The sequence below is a fragment of the Pholcus phalangioides genome, unplaced genomic scaffold (genome assembly GCF_987345545.1).
Source record: "Pholcus phalangioides strain wild (caught in Gottingen) unplaced genomic scaffold, Ppha-v1.0 ptg000004l_1, whole genome shotgun sequence".
In the NCBI taxonomy this organism is placed as follows: domain Eukaryota; kingdom Metazoa; phylum Arthropoda; class Arachnida; order Araneae; family Pholcidae; genus Pholcus; species Pholcus phalangioides.
Genome location: NW_028301597.1, coordinates 17,666,183 through 17,684,287, shown reverse-complemented (window position 1 = coordinate 17,684,287; position 18,105 = coordinate 17,666,183). Strand labels below are relative to the sequence as shown.

Sequence of the window (18,105 nt, the reverse complement as noted above, 5' to 3'; positions counted from 1 at the left end):
AGACTGGAACTAAAACTAAACTCTCCTCCCCCCAACTCCTGACGAAGATCTTTCATATATACTGTATCACTCGCTGACTCACACAGAGAAGCATGTTCAGTTTGTCTGATTCTTAGTTGTCTTATATTTGTGTCTTGGTAATTTGTGCTAAAATGTTTAATAAATTTGTGTTATGTGTACGCCTCGGCTTCAGTGGTGACTCTCAAATGAACAGAACCTTCTGAATAAACTTTTTGGTCGTATTTCCAAGCTCTGGATTATTTTCCCTCTGTTTCCATTGGCATGATGGGATCTTCTCACGGTGAGCTACTGTTTTCGCTAATCTTCCGGCCTTTATATATATTTTTTTTTTCCTGTAAAATTCTAATATTGTTCGCATAAAATAATTTTATAGTTGGAATTTTATCCTCGTTTTCCCCCATCTATTTCGTTATTGTTATTACGAGATGGATGACGGTACGGATCCCACGGTGGTCGCAAGGGTATCTTGTAAATTACCTCCAATGTGGATAAATAATATTGCTTTATGGTTCGTGCAAGTGGAAGCTAATTTCGCAGTAGCACAAATAACTTCCGATATAACGAAATATAACACTGTTTTAGCAGCTGTAGATGCCGACTCGCTTCATTCGGTTTCAGACTTGGTGCTTAATCCACCAGCCGAAAACAAATACGAAGCACTTAAAAAAAGGCTTATCGCTGAGTTTACAGATTCTAAATCGATACAAATCCGCAAACTGTTGTCTGAATTGACTCTTGGGGATAAGAAACCATCCTCTCTACTGAGACAAATGAAAGAGCTGGCAGGAAATTCAGTAACTGAAGATTTTCTAAAAACTATTTGGATGGAAAGGTTACCTTTGAACTCTCAGGCCATTTTATCAGTGTCAACTGCAGATTTAACTGAGTTGGCCACACTAGCCGATAAAATTTCCGAAATACGACCAATACCGAGTATTTCTGCGCTTTCTTCACAGTCAGGCCCTTCATCAGATTCTGTGAAATCTGATATTGCACAATTGCGTAGTGAAATATCGCAATTAAAAATTCAAATTGCAGATTTGTCAACGAAAATTAAAAATGAAAATTATTCAAGAGGGCGTACTCATTCTCGCTACCGAAGCAACAGCCGTAATTTTAGAAATCGTAACTTCAATACTACACAAACACTATGTTTCTATCATAATAAATTTGGTGAGAAAGCAACAAAGTGTTACCAGCCGTGCACATACAAATCAAAAAACTAAAGCACGCTGCTGCATCGTTACAGCATACTTTTTCCGGTGCAGCAGCAGGTCCTACTAAATGTAGACTTTACGTATATGATAAAGCGACAAATTGTAATTTTTTAATCGATTCGGGTAGTGACATCTCTTGCATTCCTGTGTCACCCAATGTGAAGGACAGTTCTTCACATTTTCTCTATGCAGCCAACAACACGAAAATTCCAACATACGGAAAAAAACATTTAGAGCTAAATTTAGGGCTTCGTCGAAATTTTCGTTGGACTTTCCTCATTGCAAAAGTCAATACTGCTATTATTGGTGCTGATTTTTTAACACATTTCGGACTCGTGTTGGATTTAAAAAATAGAGCATTAATTGACTCTATCACTAACATGCAAACAAAAGGTGTACTGTCCAATGCTGCAGTACCCACAGTGAAATTGATTGTAGGTGAATCACCATATCATAAAATTTTTGAACAATTTCCAATTTTGGCAAATCCAATACCGCAGTTTTCCCGTCCTCCAAAACATAACACTCAACATTTTATTGAAACAAACGGAAGTCCAATTTTCTGTAAACCAAGAAGGCTGCATCCAAAAATATTACAAGCAGTTAAACAAGAATTTGAATATTTGATTGATAATGGAATTTGTCGCCCATCAAAGTCACCTTGGGCTTCTCCAATTCATGTAGTTCCGAAATCAAATGGAACGTACCGAATTTGTGGTGATTATCGTCGCTTGAATGCTATAACTGTCCCAGATAGGTACCCATTACCTCATATACATGACATAACTAATGTTCTGCACGGAAAGAAAATATTTTCCAAAATTGATATAGTAAGGGCATACTATCATATTCCGATAAATGAATCCGATGTACCAAAAACTGCCGTTACTACTCCCATTGGTAGTTTTGAATTTTTATATCTCCCATTTGGTCTGAAATGTGCACCAATGACATTTCAAAGATTTATGAATGAGGTACTGAAAGGTCTCGATTTTACTGTCAGTTATTTAGACGATGTCTTAATTTTTTCTGAAAACGAAAATGATCATATTAAGCACGTGGAACTTGTTTTGGAAAGGTTTAGTAGGTACGGACTAAACATAAATGCTTCCAAATGTGTTTTTGGTCAACAACAAATTTCCTTTCTGGGTCACGAAATATCAGCAGGTGGTGTTCGACCTTTGGACGACAAGGTAAAAGCTATAATGAAATATCCACGTCCAGAAAATCTGGTGCAACTCAGAAAATACTTGGGGTTACTAAATTTCTATAGGAAATTCATTTCACATGCTGCTGAAGTACTAGCACCATTAACTGACCTATTAAAAGGGTCTAAAAAGAAAAATGATCAATCTCGCATTACATGGTCTAAAAATTTGTTAGATTCATTCGAAAAATCAAAAGAAGCTTTGCTAAACGCTACTTCGCTAGTGTTTCCAGAAAATGAAGATAAGTTAATACTTCATTGTGATGCTAGCGAAATTTCAATTGGAGCTACCTTAAGTGTAATGCAGAATTTAGAATATAAACCCCTGGGATTCTTTTCAAGACGTCTTACACCTACACAAATGAAATATTCAAGTTTTGACCGTGAACTATTAGCTATATACGAGTCTGTTAAATTTTTTAAACACATGCTAGAGGCTAGAAACTGTAAAATTGTTACAGATCATCGCCCATTAACATACGTTTTTCGTAAGGCAACGGACACTTACTCGAATAAGCAAACACGGTGGATTTCTTACATATCAGAATTCACTACTGATATCGAGTATCTAAAAGGTGAGCGAAATGAAGCTGCCGATGCACTATCGCGCATAAGTGAGGTTATTGTCCCCCAGCCACTTAATTATGATGAACTCAGTAATGATCAAAAATCAAACGAACAACTGAAACAACTCATTTCAGACACTAATACTGGGTTGCAATTGAAATTAATTCAATTGCCCAATTCAAATTCTCAAATATATTGCGATCTTTCAACTGGAAAAGTAAGACCTTATGTCACTGCTAAATTTCGCAAACAAGTTTTCCTAAACTTACATTGCCTTTCTCATCCAGGTATTAGAAGTACTGTTGACCTTATACGTAACCGTTTCGTTTGGCAGTCTATGAATAAAGATGTTCGTGAGTGGGCACGCCAATGCATTGATTGCCAACGTTCTAAAATTCACAAACACACGAAATCAGAATTAGGAAAATTTTCACTGCCAACTGCACGATTCCAACATATTCATTGCGATCTTGTGGGACCCTTGCCGGAATCAAACGGGAAAACTTATTGTTTAACTTTAATTGACCGCGTAACACGTTGGCCGGAAGCATATGCGATTTCAGATATTACCGCTGAAACAGTCGCAAAGACAATCTACTCTGAGTGGATTGCCCGATTCGGCACACCAGACCGCATAACAACTGATCAAGGCAGACAGTTCGAGTCAAGACTAATGTCTCAGCTTGCTGCTCTTCTAGGTGTGGAAAAGTGGCGAACATCACCGTACAACCCAAAAGCAAATGGGCTGATCGAAAATTTTCACCGGCCATTAAAAGCTGCAATTATGGCTCACCACACCACCAAGTGGACAGAAGTCCTTCCAACCATTCTTCTCGGTTTTCGTTCAGCACTGAAAGAAGATATAGGTGCAACACCAGCTGAGCTTGTCTACGGTGCTTCCTTGCGTCTTCCTGGCGATTTTTACGATTCGAGTGACAAAATTCAAGATCCGTCCATGTTCATCGAAAACCTCAGGCAACACATGAGAGCATTAAAACCGAAACCAACAAGCTCTCATAACAAAAATAATGTGTTCGTACATAAAGCATTAAACACCTGTTCTCATGTATTTATCCGACATGACAGGTTGAGAACATCGCTTCAAGCACCCTACTCTGGACCGTTTCCGGTGATCAGCAGAAAAGAAAAGAACTTTAAAGTTCTGATAGATGGAAAACCAACAAATGTATGTATCGATCGAATCAAACCTGCATTCACAGTGAATGAGGATGCTACAACTACAATTTCGAATACAGTGAGTCCCAAAATTAATGTGCTTCCGAAACCACCAGACCGCTTCACGCGTTCCGGAAGACAGGTTCGCTATCCTGTCAGATTCAATAATGTTGTCAGACTGTGTCGTTAGTCACTGGAAGGGGGGTACTGAGGCGGACACTGTTTACCGCAAAACGAAGAACATCTTTGGTTTTGGTTTGACTTTGAGACTGGAACTAAAACTAAACTCTCCTCCCCCCAACTCCTGACGAAGATCTTTCATATATACTGTATCACTCGCTGACTCACACAGAGAAGCATGTTCAGTTTGTCTGATTCTTAGTTGTCTTATATTTGTGTCTTGGTAATTTGTGCTAAAATGTTTAATAAATTTGTGTTATGTGTACGCCTCGGCTTCATATATCATAAATGGTCATCAGGATGTAGTCCATAGAAATTATTTTCAACTACACAGAAAAATTCACAAGATTTCTAGATTTTTTTGGCTCACAAACAGGATAAATTCTGAGACAACTTAAAAGCCATAAAATAGCAATTAGTAATCATTTTTCCAACTCAGAGAATTAACGAACATCGTGATAGAAATAGGATTTAGTATCATTCTCTGAGTGCTTGAGCCCGAGTGGTGAATGATGCATGGTGGTAAGATGCTCGTCTTCCACCATGAAGGGTACTGTTAAGGTCCACGGGTTCGAATCCGACAAAAGAACATCAAAAACAAGTTCTTTACCTACTGAGCCAAAGGTGAACACCGATAGATGGCGCTTTTATTCCCCCCAATTACACTGGTTGGAAATTGCCGTACGGCGATATGACCAGATTTGGCGTGCGATAAAACAGTCTAAGTCCGAAAATTTGTGGAGCAGGTCCGAGCAACCCCGTAACTGATTCAGAAATCAAAATTTTCTGAACTCAAAACCTACAGGTTCGAAAAACTTCCGATACTAATACTCTGAGCAAAGGAAGTTTACACTGTCGGCCTCTGACTGCGGTATGGAATCATGTTCCTGACATATCCAAATACCAATAGAAAATTATCGTAACAAGTACATGATTTTAAATATTGAAATTCTTATTTTGTAGGGAAAAGCAATTCTCAGCAAATAATAGTAATACGTACAAGTAACTCGCTTTAACTTCGCCTAAAATTTCTTGTTAGAAAATATTGTCATCAATTCAATGAATGAGCTTGGATAACTGTCTGAATAGGAAATTACGAGTATTTTCGGATCCAGAAACGCCCTTTCATTTTATCCTCAATAAGTCAAATTGCATGCGTCTTCATTCATTATACGCTCTGACCGTGACGCAATCATCAAAGTCTCACGCCGTAAATTGATTTGTGCCTTGTAATCTAGAGAAGAGTCAGTCTGGGATGTAAACTAAGAAAAAAATAACCCACAAAGGGTGGGAACCGCGATTCTATATAAGAACTTTTTTCACTGGTTCTCAGGCCCTAGATTCTAATGGAAAAGCCTCTGCAAAAATTACACGATCAAAACAAAAGCTGCATTAAAGAGAAGACGCATTAGCAGCTCGAATAAGTACGGTAGAAGAGTGGAATGACTGTGACGAACAAAAGCTATTAAACAAAGAAAATGAACGCCCTCGTCGGGTGGAGGCTCGAAAGCTTATCGCTCAGCTCTAGCCTCGGTCGAATTCAATTAACTCACGCTGTAAGCCACCAAAAAAAAAATTGAGAAATAAGAAAAAAACCCATTTCACGGAGCTGCATTTAGAACTAAACATTCTCATTTGACGCAGGTACGCGTTAAGGCGCATCGTCAGTAAGCTTTTTTTTCAGATGGTGACTCATTTGTCATGAAGGGGTACACAATTGTGTTTGTAGAGAAAACTAAGATATTTTACCTTTTTACACCTCTTTAATACTACATCTACCATAATATGAGATATGAAATAATTATCATGTAAATATTTTGGTAGGTCATTTTATTTCTAATTGAAGCCTAAAAACAAAAACAATTTGCTTTTCTTCAAAAAATTATTCCGTACACGACGATTTAAGTAACCTGGTATTTTAAAATACAGTCAGCACAGTACGCTTGCAATAAAAACAAAAAATACCAATTCAAATGTGTTTAATAATCCATAATAATGAATGTTCATTTTACCGCAAACAAATCCATAATTTCTTCCATGCATTTGTTTGGAAACATTTTGTGGGCTGCAATATTTTACTGCATTACATACTTGTGTGATGTGGTAGTAACACTTCTACAAGGGTGAAACATCTATATGAATTTTATTGATTAACATATTTAAAAATACTAGTTTTCCCACACTTGTGCTTTCATCTGGTAACCGAAAATAATTATACAGAGTTTATATTTCGAAATACCTGCACTTAACAGCGCATGTGAAAAATCTTACGGGAATTATAAAGAAAGCGGTACTTTAAAGCACACACACCGTCAGCAGTAAAAGGGTTAACAAAGGCAGCAGTGTAGGACATGATATAGTCAACGCTATTTTAACCCTTTACTTGAATCGTCTGAACTGAGTTCAGGCAACTCAAACGTAAAATACAAATGCCGAAAGAAAAATTTATTTTTTCTTTTCCTTTTCCATAATCCGTAATCATTTTTACTCAATCTAAAATAAGTGATCCCTCAATCATTCACATCAAAATATGCAGCAGTTCTTTAATTTGGTAAATAGTAGCTGTCTTAATTAATAAATAAAAGCTATGTTAATTGAATACCCAACTATAAACTATTTTACTAATTAATAAATATAAGTTCTATTTAAAAATTTGTTTTTCCCCCTCACGAAATAGTCATTGATATAATGAATGAAGCTAAACGGGGGGAAGGGAGAAAATTTCCAGTCTCGGTATATTTTTCTAAAATAAATATCACGTATAGAAAAAAATTTAAAATACAGGGTATCCCATAAATTTAAAAATAGTTTAAAATCTAATAAAACTTGAATGAATTGGTATGTTTGAAAAAACGTCATTCTTACGAATTACGATTCTTCTTTTTTGATCCTTAAAAATTTTTTGTACTTAGAGAGCCCTGCGTGTTAGTTCAGCCGTGGACTGGACGTGATCCTCTCTTAAACCACTTCTGTGTCTAAAACGTCCGTAAAGCTTCAGCCAGTGATTCGTGGTTGGGGTAAAATAACTTCACCAATACTGCTCTATCTACTATTGTCAACATCCGAATAGAAACCTTATGTAAGTGCCAGAAATACGAAAATTCCATAGTGAAATTTTAATTACACATCCTGCATTTCATAGGACTCTAATATATATAAATTTTACCTAATTTTTCTCTACGAAAAAAAACGACTCTTCGTGAGAATAACTTTTCACAGTTCGCGTTCAAATTTTCCAATTTCTATAAATCTTTAAACTGTATACGAATTCGAGGAAAACCCTGTGTGTGTTGTCAATCTGCCAGGAAAAACTCAGTTCATTTAAATTTAGAAAATCCGAATTGTCTAAGGCCGATATTACACTATAAAAGTTTGATAAAATCCCTTTTATAAAACTTGAAAAATCCCACCAATAAACCTCACAGGTTACATTCGAGCAAATGAAACACATAATCTTACTGGTTGAATTATTCAAATTTTATAAAAGAACTTTTAAAAAACTTTTATAGTCCAATTCCGGTCTAACTTCTTGTAGACTACTTCTGTGAAAGAATTTCCATTTTGAGAAATGGCCAGATTTTCATCATTGGCACTCACGTTTTCAAGAACTGGTGTAGTTTTAATAAATTTTCCGGGAGGAAAAATATTTCGATTTTACATTTTGATAATTTGAGAATGTTTTTGAAATTTAAGGTCACGTAGAATAATTTTCATTATGTACTGGATAGTAAATTAAGAAAAGTCATTTGAAAAAGAAATAATTGTATTGTTCTTGTTAAGAAAACTGATTTTTTAATATATCCAAACTTAGTCTCGTATTATTACATTAAATTTCGGACAACTTATTTGTGAACTCGAAAAACCAACTCAAAAACAAAAAAAACACATATTTTTGGAATTCGTTTGCATTAGTAAAATTCAATGATAGCGCACGCACGCACACACACTTCTTGAAAAATAATTTTCTTTCGAAACTAAATTTTGACTCGAAATAGACTTTTGAAAATTAGTTCTCGAATCTAGTTACAGAGAGAGTTCGTTGTCAGAAAAATATATCTTTTATTTCCGGCAGATAATAAGTTATCACTGACAACTTATCAGTAACAAATACATCAATGTTTAATAGGTTCCGATCTGAAATGCTATAATCGTTGCCTGAAGTCTATTTCAGGAAGAATAATGGTTTCGTTCATGTCCATGAATCAATAATCCATCAGAAATTATACTCTGGCCTAAGCATAGGACATGCGACCTTCTGTTCTGGCATACGACTCGATCTGGATTATTAAAAAAGCCTCGTACATGACTTTGCTTTTCTTGTGATTAGGATTGATGAATATCCTTCTTCTTTGGGAAACAGTAAATCACGCAGGAACTGGAAAAAGTTGCACCAATAAATGCACGCATGTTTTTCGGAATTTATTCGTAGTTTGAAAGTGTGTGTGTGAATATGCGACTTTTTTTTTTATTTAAACCAAGCGGTTTTTGCTCTTTCACATACTGTAGAATATATCGTTTGCTACGATAAAAACTAAAGGACTTTCGGGTATATTTCAGATATTTTATTTTAAAATGTAAATAATCCGGGGGATTTTACAAAATTGTAAAAACAGTGCATCAGTTTAGTGATTATTCGACCTTACTTTTGGGACAGAATAATAATAATGAAGTTGCTACTATTATTCATTTTTTTATAATGTAAGCAGTTGCAGTCGAAATTCAACAGGTTAGAGAATTATTATGAAAATTTTTAATGTAATATTATTAAACGAAGTACGAAAGCGTGGATGACCAGGCGGAGGTGACGATGAAGTTCGGAAAGCAAATTCGCATTCCTCTGCGGGGAATCGAACCATCAACTTCTAACTTTACACGGGAGTGCTCTACCATTGAACTACAAAGGACAGATATTTTTTTTTCTTCGGAGCATGTTTATAAATGATTAACGGGACTACGCATAGACAACCTCCTAGCTCAGATAATAGCTCTTACGACGTTAGCAACCCCCTCAGATGTCGACATATAGATAGATGGGTTCAGCGTTCATATATATGCTTGAAGGAAAGACAATATCTGTGCTCTATAGCTCAATGGTAGAACACTGGCCGGGACAGTGAAAGATTGGTGATTCGATTTCATGCAGAGAAATGTGAATTTTCTTTACAAACTTCATCTTCGCCTGATTATCCAGGCTTTCGTACTTCGTATGAATAGCGGAAAGTGAAATCACGCGAGCGTTTCTCTCTATAATATTATTATTACATGCACGCATCTATATACCGAATTCTACAATATCAAGCTTCAAAGTTGAACATAATTTCATTAAACAAAAAAATACGGATTTTGTACTTTTCTTTGCGAAAAAAAGGGTGGAGCAGAGCTGAGTTTAGACGTTGCATTGGATTTACAAGGCCTTTTTACGTCTTTATATTGAATGAAAAATAACGTGGGATGAATACAAAATATTTGGGACTTACCTGTCGTCGTCATTATAATAAAACAGTCTAATAACTCATGGTCATTATATGGAGCATCGACTGTATAATTTTCCATTCCATCCAAATATGAATTCTCTTAACAATTTAATTTCTTTTAAACGTTGGATATTACAACCTCTCAATGTATTGTCTGTTTTCAATAAAACGAGGGGATCGTTATAACGAATGTTGACTGTATGTTGATTTTTGAAGTTGATAATTTATAAAGAACAATTCACATCGTAGTGTAACACAGAAGCCCTAGTCTTGATTGCTTCCCTTTAAAAAATCCCACCACAGAGAGCAACAGGCCTACACTTCACTCACTTCATTTCTGAAATATAGATGGCAGAACTGAAAAATCAAACATAACATTAGATACGCACTCAGACTGTTAGGTACACACACTTACACTTCCGGCACAACTCACTACATAGTAAATTGCACATAGATGGTGATAGACCTGAGTTGTGCTCGGTTTGAAAGAAATAAAAAGAAAGTGTTCATTGCTTCTCGTCCTTCTGCGTGGCAATGACTGAAATTGCTGATTGGCTCCATCGCCGAACAGCAATTGTTCGGTTCAACGGAAAAATTGCTAATGTAATGAATTTTTTATGTGTTTTAAGTATCCGAGTTTTCTTTTCCTAATGTTCATAGCTTGCTGTCTGTAAGACTTAACATCTTGCTAGAGAAAAAACACGGGTACTGTCAGAACTGTTAGAATAAGTTTGGTAAAATTTATAAAGATAAATATAATCTGTAATGCAAAGTGCACATAAGAACAAAATCTATATTTATGAACGAATAACTAATGAATTGAATATTTTGTCCAGTTGATTGTTGTGAAACCTCTGTTTCACTAATATTTGTTCGAAAAACTTGTCGCAACAAAAACGTTGTTTGAAAGAAAACCCGTTTGAAAAAAAATGTAGTAAAAGCATTGTTTGAAAAAAATTATAGCGAAACCATTGTTTAAAATAACTTGTAGCTAAAGTATTTTTTGAAAAAATTTGTCGCAAAAGCTTTATTTAAAAAAATTTAAGCAAAGGCCTTGTCTGCAGAAACTCATAGCAACATCAGAACATTGTTTGTTAGAAATTGTAACAAAAGCATTGAAAACATTTCAGTAAAAGCATTGAAAAATTTTCAGTAAAAGCATTGAAAACCTTTCAGCAAAAGCGTTGTTTAAAATACCAAATGCATTGAATTCCTTTCACCAAAATAATTGTTTAAAAAACCAAGCCCATTGTTTGAAAAACCAAAATATTGTACGAAATTCTTTAAAGCATTTTCTTTATCTAAAAATAAAATGCATAAGTTCACTGAAATATTTAAGGTCACTAAAATATTTTTATTTTTATTTCTAAATTTCTGCCATTTTGCATTTTTTCCTTTTTTTTTGTTTCGGTGAGTAATTTTGTTTTTCACTTTTAGAATCAAACAAGCATTAAATTACAAGCATCGCATTTTGTTACTTTGGTCTCCTTCTTTCAAAAAAAAATTTCTTTTCAAATGAGAAATAAATCAAAAAAAAAATTTTAGTAATTTTTTTCGAGAAACTTCTCAGTTGCCGTTTTCTGTACCCAACCATACCTATAGTACATTTTTGTGATAACGGGAATTTCTTTTCACTCCATTTATGTATGTATTGCTTTATATTTTTCTGGAATCATGAGAATGGAGGAATGCGAACACTTTCTCAGAGCCCATAAATCATTCCTTAATTGAGCATAATATACGTATCTCTCTTATCTCGGAGACCTGTCAGCTGTTAAAACGAACGTTCCGTATCATTAGGCTGAATCTTTCTTACTTTCATTCTTTGACTAGATTTTTTTTTAAATCGAATGACGACATTCAGAATTACTGAATTCTGATACCTTTTCCTTTGATGTCAGAAAACGTATCTCTTTTGTATGCAGATTTCCTAAAAAAGAAAAAAATACTATCTAAAATTGGGGAAAATATATCTCAATTTCATCGGTATATTATTGGTAGCGTTTTCTTTTGCCTAAAAATACGCGAGAATTTGAATTCTCATCGAAATATAATATGTACCCAATAATCCAACAGATAACTGTTCATCTGTTACAACTGATGCTTTCTTACATCATTAGCCATGATGCAATGAAGCAAACATTCAGTGTTTTAGCTATATTCCACAGCTATGGCAAAATATTCATGATGATCGACTGCACATTTTCAATATGAAAGGATTTTAGGTGTCAACACGCATCATAGAAAAACACTGATGAGGTGAAAATCTACAATCATTCAGTAAATTTTTCTTATTTATACCGTCAACTAGGGATAATTTTGCAGTTTTGAAAAATGTTTTCTGGCTGTATAAAATTTACTTGGTTGGTCGTTTGTTGTCGTCGTTTTATTGCATATAAATAAGACGATCTGAGGTTTGAGGTGTTTCATGATTAGGGATATCGCAAATAAGTCGGTTTTTTGGCAAGATTCAATATGAAGAAAAATTTGAACACCTTAAACTTTCATTTGTGCAGCCTTTCTGATCACCAGGCGAGTCCCACCAGTTATTAATATTAGATGTAATAGAAATTTTAAAGAAATTTGAGTCTTGGCTTTTCACCTTACCGGAAGATTTTATTTCAGTGAGCAATGTAACCCCAGTTTCTCCATAGGAAATTCAGGTTCACTTTGCTGACTTCCTAATGGCCATTTTGTCTCAGAGCTTAAAAGCTATAAATGGATGAAATCTTATAACGTAAATATGAATTGAAAATATTTAACAGCTTGAAAAAAAATCAGAAGTTTATTTTAAATGCGAGATTTACTCTTAAAATAACAAATATGAGCAAAAACTAGCCTGACTTTACTCAGGATTTGTTCAAGGTCGGACTCATAAAATTTCTGTTTTAACCATACAACCCGTAGTTTTTGTTACTTTAACTTGTATGTTTTCCTTTCGATCCACATTTTTTTTTCAACTCTTTCGTCATTAGATTTAGCGTATTCTCTAAGGCCGGGATTACACTATAAAAGTTTGATAAAAGTTCTTTCATAAAACTAGAAAAATGTAACCAATAAGAGTATCGGTTACATTAGAGCGAATGTAACCAACAGGTCTATTGGTTGTTTTTTTCAAGTTGTGTAAAAGATCTTTTATCCAACTTTTATAGTGTAATACAGGCCTAAAGATAATAGGTGCTTGTGTGTATGTAGCTTTGAACCATGTGAAGTTGTTTTTTGTGTATAGAAGTTTATATTGCAGTAAAAATATAAGCTTGGGGAGGGGGGTTTGTTCTCTAAAAAATTCGAATTTCAAATTCCCTTTTTCTAAAGCCTCACATCCTTATGATAACGAATGAATTTTAATGCATATAAGTTACCTGATTTCGACTTCAATGTGTGCTTTTTTTAATTTTGTCGTAATGTTTGGTTGATCTGCATTAAAAAAGGGCCATAATTGAGTCATTTGTTTTTTAAAAATAAAACTTTATTGCATTGTTTTGTGTTATTTTTCTTGTCATTGTGGTTCTCTTGACTTCCCGTGTTGGTCATATTGCTCTAAATCTACTCACTTCCTTGTTATATACACAAATAGGTAGTGGGCAAAGTCAGCCGTTATGACGGGTCACATTGCCTACCCTGTTTTTATTTCTCATAAAAAGGAAGGGGACCCATTAAAACAAAAACCGCATGAATCATGTCTACGAATCATGCACCAAACACAAAAATTTTCTTTTCGACTATAAACCAACGGGTTTAATGAAAATATTTAATTTCAGTTTTAAAATTGAGCAGTCACCCCAGTCGACAGTATGAAAGATACTACAGTGATAATGATGCATGATATTCCTCAAGAATAGTGTCATCTTCCCCCCCTTTTTGCCATATTTCATCTCATTCGTATTTTTCTAACTTATCACAGAATAACTGCATGATGTTTCTGCATTATTTGAATTCTTACCATAATGCACTAAAAACTTATTACTAATTAAATTTTTATTTTTAAAAATGTAGATAATTTTTTTACAATTTTTTTACATTGAACGTTTTTATTTCATTAAAAAATTATTTTTGTGTTGTTTTTCATGTTACGCTAATTAAAAAAATATGTACATTACAATTTAAAATAATCAGCTCGGAAAATTAAGCGTAAAATTACCAATAATTATCATTTTTATAAATACAATATTGTTTTCATACATTTGAAAATTTTGAAAATTTCTCACACATCCAAATACTCAAATACTCCCGATATTATTATGATGAACATTGACTACATCAAAACTATTATATATATATTATATCTATAGAAACAAAATGACCATGCTGTAAATTGAACTCACAATAACTGATTGCATTACTCGAAATTCGAGTACTAAATTTAAAAAATAGATTGGTCCGTCACCATGTTATTTTATAAGATGAGAAAATACATTCCAAAAATTAGAATAAGTTTGAAATGTAAAGGATATGAAGTATCTATGCTTTCATCGGAGGGCAGCACTTGAAGTTGAACTTTCGGGGAGGGGGGGGGCGAAAAGGTTTAAAATGCCTTCCAGGAGAATGTGCCTCCAGGAAAAGTGTGATTTGTTGTATAAAATTTAGTAATAACATTCTGGAAAAAATTATATATAGATATGTGCATACCCTGCATCATCTTGATTAAAAAAGGGGAATGAGGTGAGTTTTTTATTTACTTATCAAGCTCTAAAATTTGGGGATTTTTATTTTTTCAAAAAACTTCTGCTAACGTTTATGTTTGTTTTTAATGCATTTTTTGAAAATCAGGAATGTAAAAACTTCTTGAAAATTCAAAAACATGAATGCTCGGTTCCCAAATAGATACTGGCAAGCTTACGTATCAGAAATATTTTTCATCAGAAATGTAAAAAACAATGAATATTTCTATTTTTTATGATTATTAAATACTATAAAGATTAAAATATTTTGCATTTAAATTATACTAATTGTACCAAATGATTGAATTTTCATTTTTAAATATTACGTACATTATTTGTGAATGAAAAAGGAAAATATAATAAAAATTATTAAAACTAATCTTATAGAAGCTATTATGTATACATAATAGTTTTTATTTTTACGGTCTTTAAACTGATAACGTAGTTGGTTCCAGATGTACACAAAATGTTTTTCTTTAACTATTTTTTAAACATATTTGATGCGTTTTTATCGTGTCGCAGATTATATATAAAAATAGGGAAGTTCCACTCTTTTATTTACGCGACAAAAAAAAATTATTTCCAACATCTATCAAAACTTCGATAATAATATCGAAAAGTTAGAATAAAATAAAAAGGCATGGGACACCTGACCCTTCAATTGCATGAAAAATTAATCAGATAATATGATTTCTAACTTACGTTCAAAAGACGCTTAAAATCCATTTCTAATTCTTCTGAATGAAACAAAAAAGTTGCACTAATTGATTAATTCATTTCTTTCCACTTCGAATCACATAAGTAAAGATGCATTAGAATCGAAGTTTATGCACAGGTCCCACAGGCGGCAGACTTTAAAGCGCCAATGTGTCGTCTAATATTTATTTCACTTCCTCTTGTCACAGTGCACGGAAGGTTAATAAAAGCTGAGAGACGCATTAGAATTCAAGAAGTGCTAATGCATTTATGCTAAAATTTCGAATCCCCGCTGCAACCTTCACAGGAGAAGGGTCTCCGAAGTGTTTTCGTCACGACAACCACAGGTATGTAGTTCTTGTTCGCCTCCTTGCTGCTTATGGTGGTGGACGAATAATGCCAGAGAAAGAGAGAAAAGGGTTGCCAACGTAGCAAACCCGAAGTAAATTTCGCCAAAACGACGTTGATTTACTGCCAAATTGCATGATAACGGCTCTTTCGGCAAATTTATGGCTCTCTCAAGCCTGTATTCTCGGGGTTTATATATATCAAAGTATACGCGTTCAACATAATATATAATACACAGTAATATGTATTATATATATATACGTATACGTATTCCGTCGTATGAAATTGTGTTTATGCTCTCTCTCAATGGACGGAATACAAATGATCGGGCACAACTTCTGCGAAGAAAAATTTATATTTAAACGTCAATTAATTAATCATTTTATTTATCGATTGGAGTTTTGGGAATTTAATTCTAAAATAAAATCCTAAGAGACACAGATTTTCTAAAAGTAGAGTTTCATTAGTATAGTATAATTTTTGAATATTTTACAGCTTCCTCTTCCTTTAAAGTTGATATATATATATATATATATATATATATTCTGCGTTTACCTTTGTGCAAAAAAATGTAGCTGAAAAAAAAGACAAAGTGTTTTATTATATAACACATCTCTAATACCTATAGACTATTATTTTTTTAGAAGGTTTTTAATACGATGTTATCAATTTTATTGATTTATTCATTAATTGTAACACGATACCTGACACATAAATATTTATTTCATGAATTGAAAATATCTGGAGTAAAATTCATGATAAAAAAACTGTAAGAATCGAATTGAAATCCTTGAGGAATCATTCTTTTTTAATGACCAACAGACCAGAACATGGTTCCCGCTCTTTCCCCCAAAGAGACTTGAGCAGTTGGATAGACCATGCTGAAAGATTTTTTTTAATGACAGATGCATATCAATATATGCTGGTGAAAATGAATTGGGTTTCATCAGCCGGGAAAGGAATTACAGAAAAACATCGGTGAAACGCCAACATCCCTCAGTGTCATAAATTTTCAGTAAAAAAATTTTCCACGTAGGAATTGTGCAAATAATAATTTAATAAAATTTATTTACAAAATGCTGTGTCGGGTTGTTTACTAATTACATATTATTGTCCTTTTTGTTTTGATAATTCATTCAACATTTCCATCTCCCAATTTATTTTATTCTAAACCACGTATAGAAATATTTAGAACTAAAACATTTCCAAACCTCAGCTAAACAAAAATCATCTATGATTTCCAGTAACATAAAGATAAGTTAAAAAGATTTGTGCCATCGCAATAGTATTTTTCCTTCGTGCAATACAAAAACAAAATCAATATCGTAGAGTTAGACAATTCACACCCAGTGAATAAACGCCAAAAGTCAAGAAAAACGTTCGGGTAGAACAGCGTGCTTATTATTGAATTCTTAACAGCGTGAAAGTTTTCTTGAATTGAAATTCACGCACGAATGCAGGCCAATTATGGTGATCGTTGAGTCGATGCGTTTCCTATAAAAGTGTGAGTTAGACAAATCAAAGAATTGAAAAGAAAAACCGAGTTACAGAAAGAGACTTTCTTTTCCATTACATTAGAATTCAGTTATATGAATGTAAATATTACATGATGTTACCATTTGTAGGAAATTCCATCTATGGAATGCTTATAGTTGAGAATGTTTTGCATGTTTTTTGTGAACCACTCATGGCAGTGGCTGTTTTTGTTCACCACACTGCTTCTAGAAGTCTTGGAGGAGGTACTTTTCGAAAAGAAAATCGTTGAAAAATAATATTTACAGGAAGTAATAGAAAAAGGTAGAAGAGGGAATGAAAAATTAAAAACATAAAAAATTTTAAAAACTGGTCACCTGCCTTTGCGGACAAATAATGTTTGGGTTTTATTTCAAAAACTTCAGTAATGACCCCTTTTTTACTGAGAAAATCCTTTTACAGGCGAATTTTTTTGCCACAAATCGGAGAGAAAAACCTGCTTTTATTTTAAAAATGTGATCGGTTCTACTATTTTATTCAAAGTTCGTCGCTTTTAAGCCAACTTAATCGAGATTTAAAGGTAAAAAATTGTCGGTCTCTATTAATGCTCAATTTTATGGACTTATAAACTTGTCACCTGACAGTGCAATGGTTAGGGAACTATCTTCTGACTGTGCAGGTCTGGGTTCAAATTCCGATTCGGGCATGGATGTCTACTAACACACTAAAAAATTCTCTGGACAGATCATAAAGATCTCTTGGGAATAAGTGATGATCACGTTAGTATTATTATTATGTTAATAACACAATAAACATGCATTTTTATCATATGCTAAATTTCTCTATGTCAGAACTACATGCGGAAAAGACCAGAATTGTAGATTAGGTGTGATTCATTTAAGCCGTGAAGGGATTAGGAATGGTTGGCATAGCTCTATGAATACATTCATATGCCATTTGCATATCGTATTTATACATCAAAAAATGAAACTCACATGTATGAAGAAGCTTATACACAGTAAAGCCTGTCTTTAACGTGAAACAAAATCTTGGTCCCATGATCTCGATGCCAAAAAGAACTTGGA

General features: G+C 33.7%; 1 protein-coding gene across 2 annotated transcripts in view; it reads right to left on the bottom strand.

The window, feature by feature from the left end:
- The window catches only part of LOC149086628 (sodium/potassium-transporting ATPase subunit beta-2-like), an 88,164-nt gene that overhangs the window by 54,972 nt on the left and 15,087 nt on the right, over positions 1-18,105 (bottom strand). The window contains exon 1 of one of the 2 annotated variants that reach the window (XM_089231017.1): positions 15,206-15,581. The exons of the other annotated variant lie outside the window; for it this stretch is intronic. The gene's annotated coding sequence lies outside the window, so the exon portion shown is untranslated. Of the gene's footprint in view, positions 1-15,205; positions 15,582-18,105 lie in introns of those variants that run through there. 2 annotated transcript variants of the gene reach the window in all.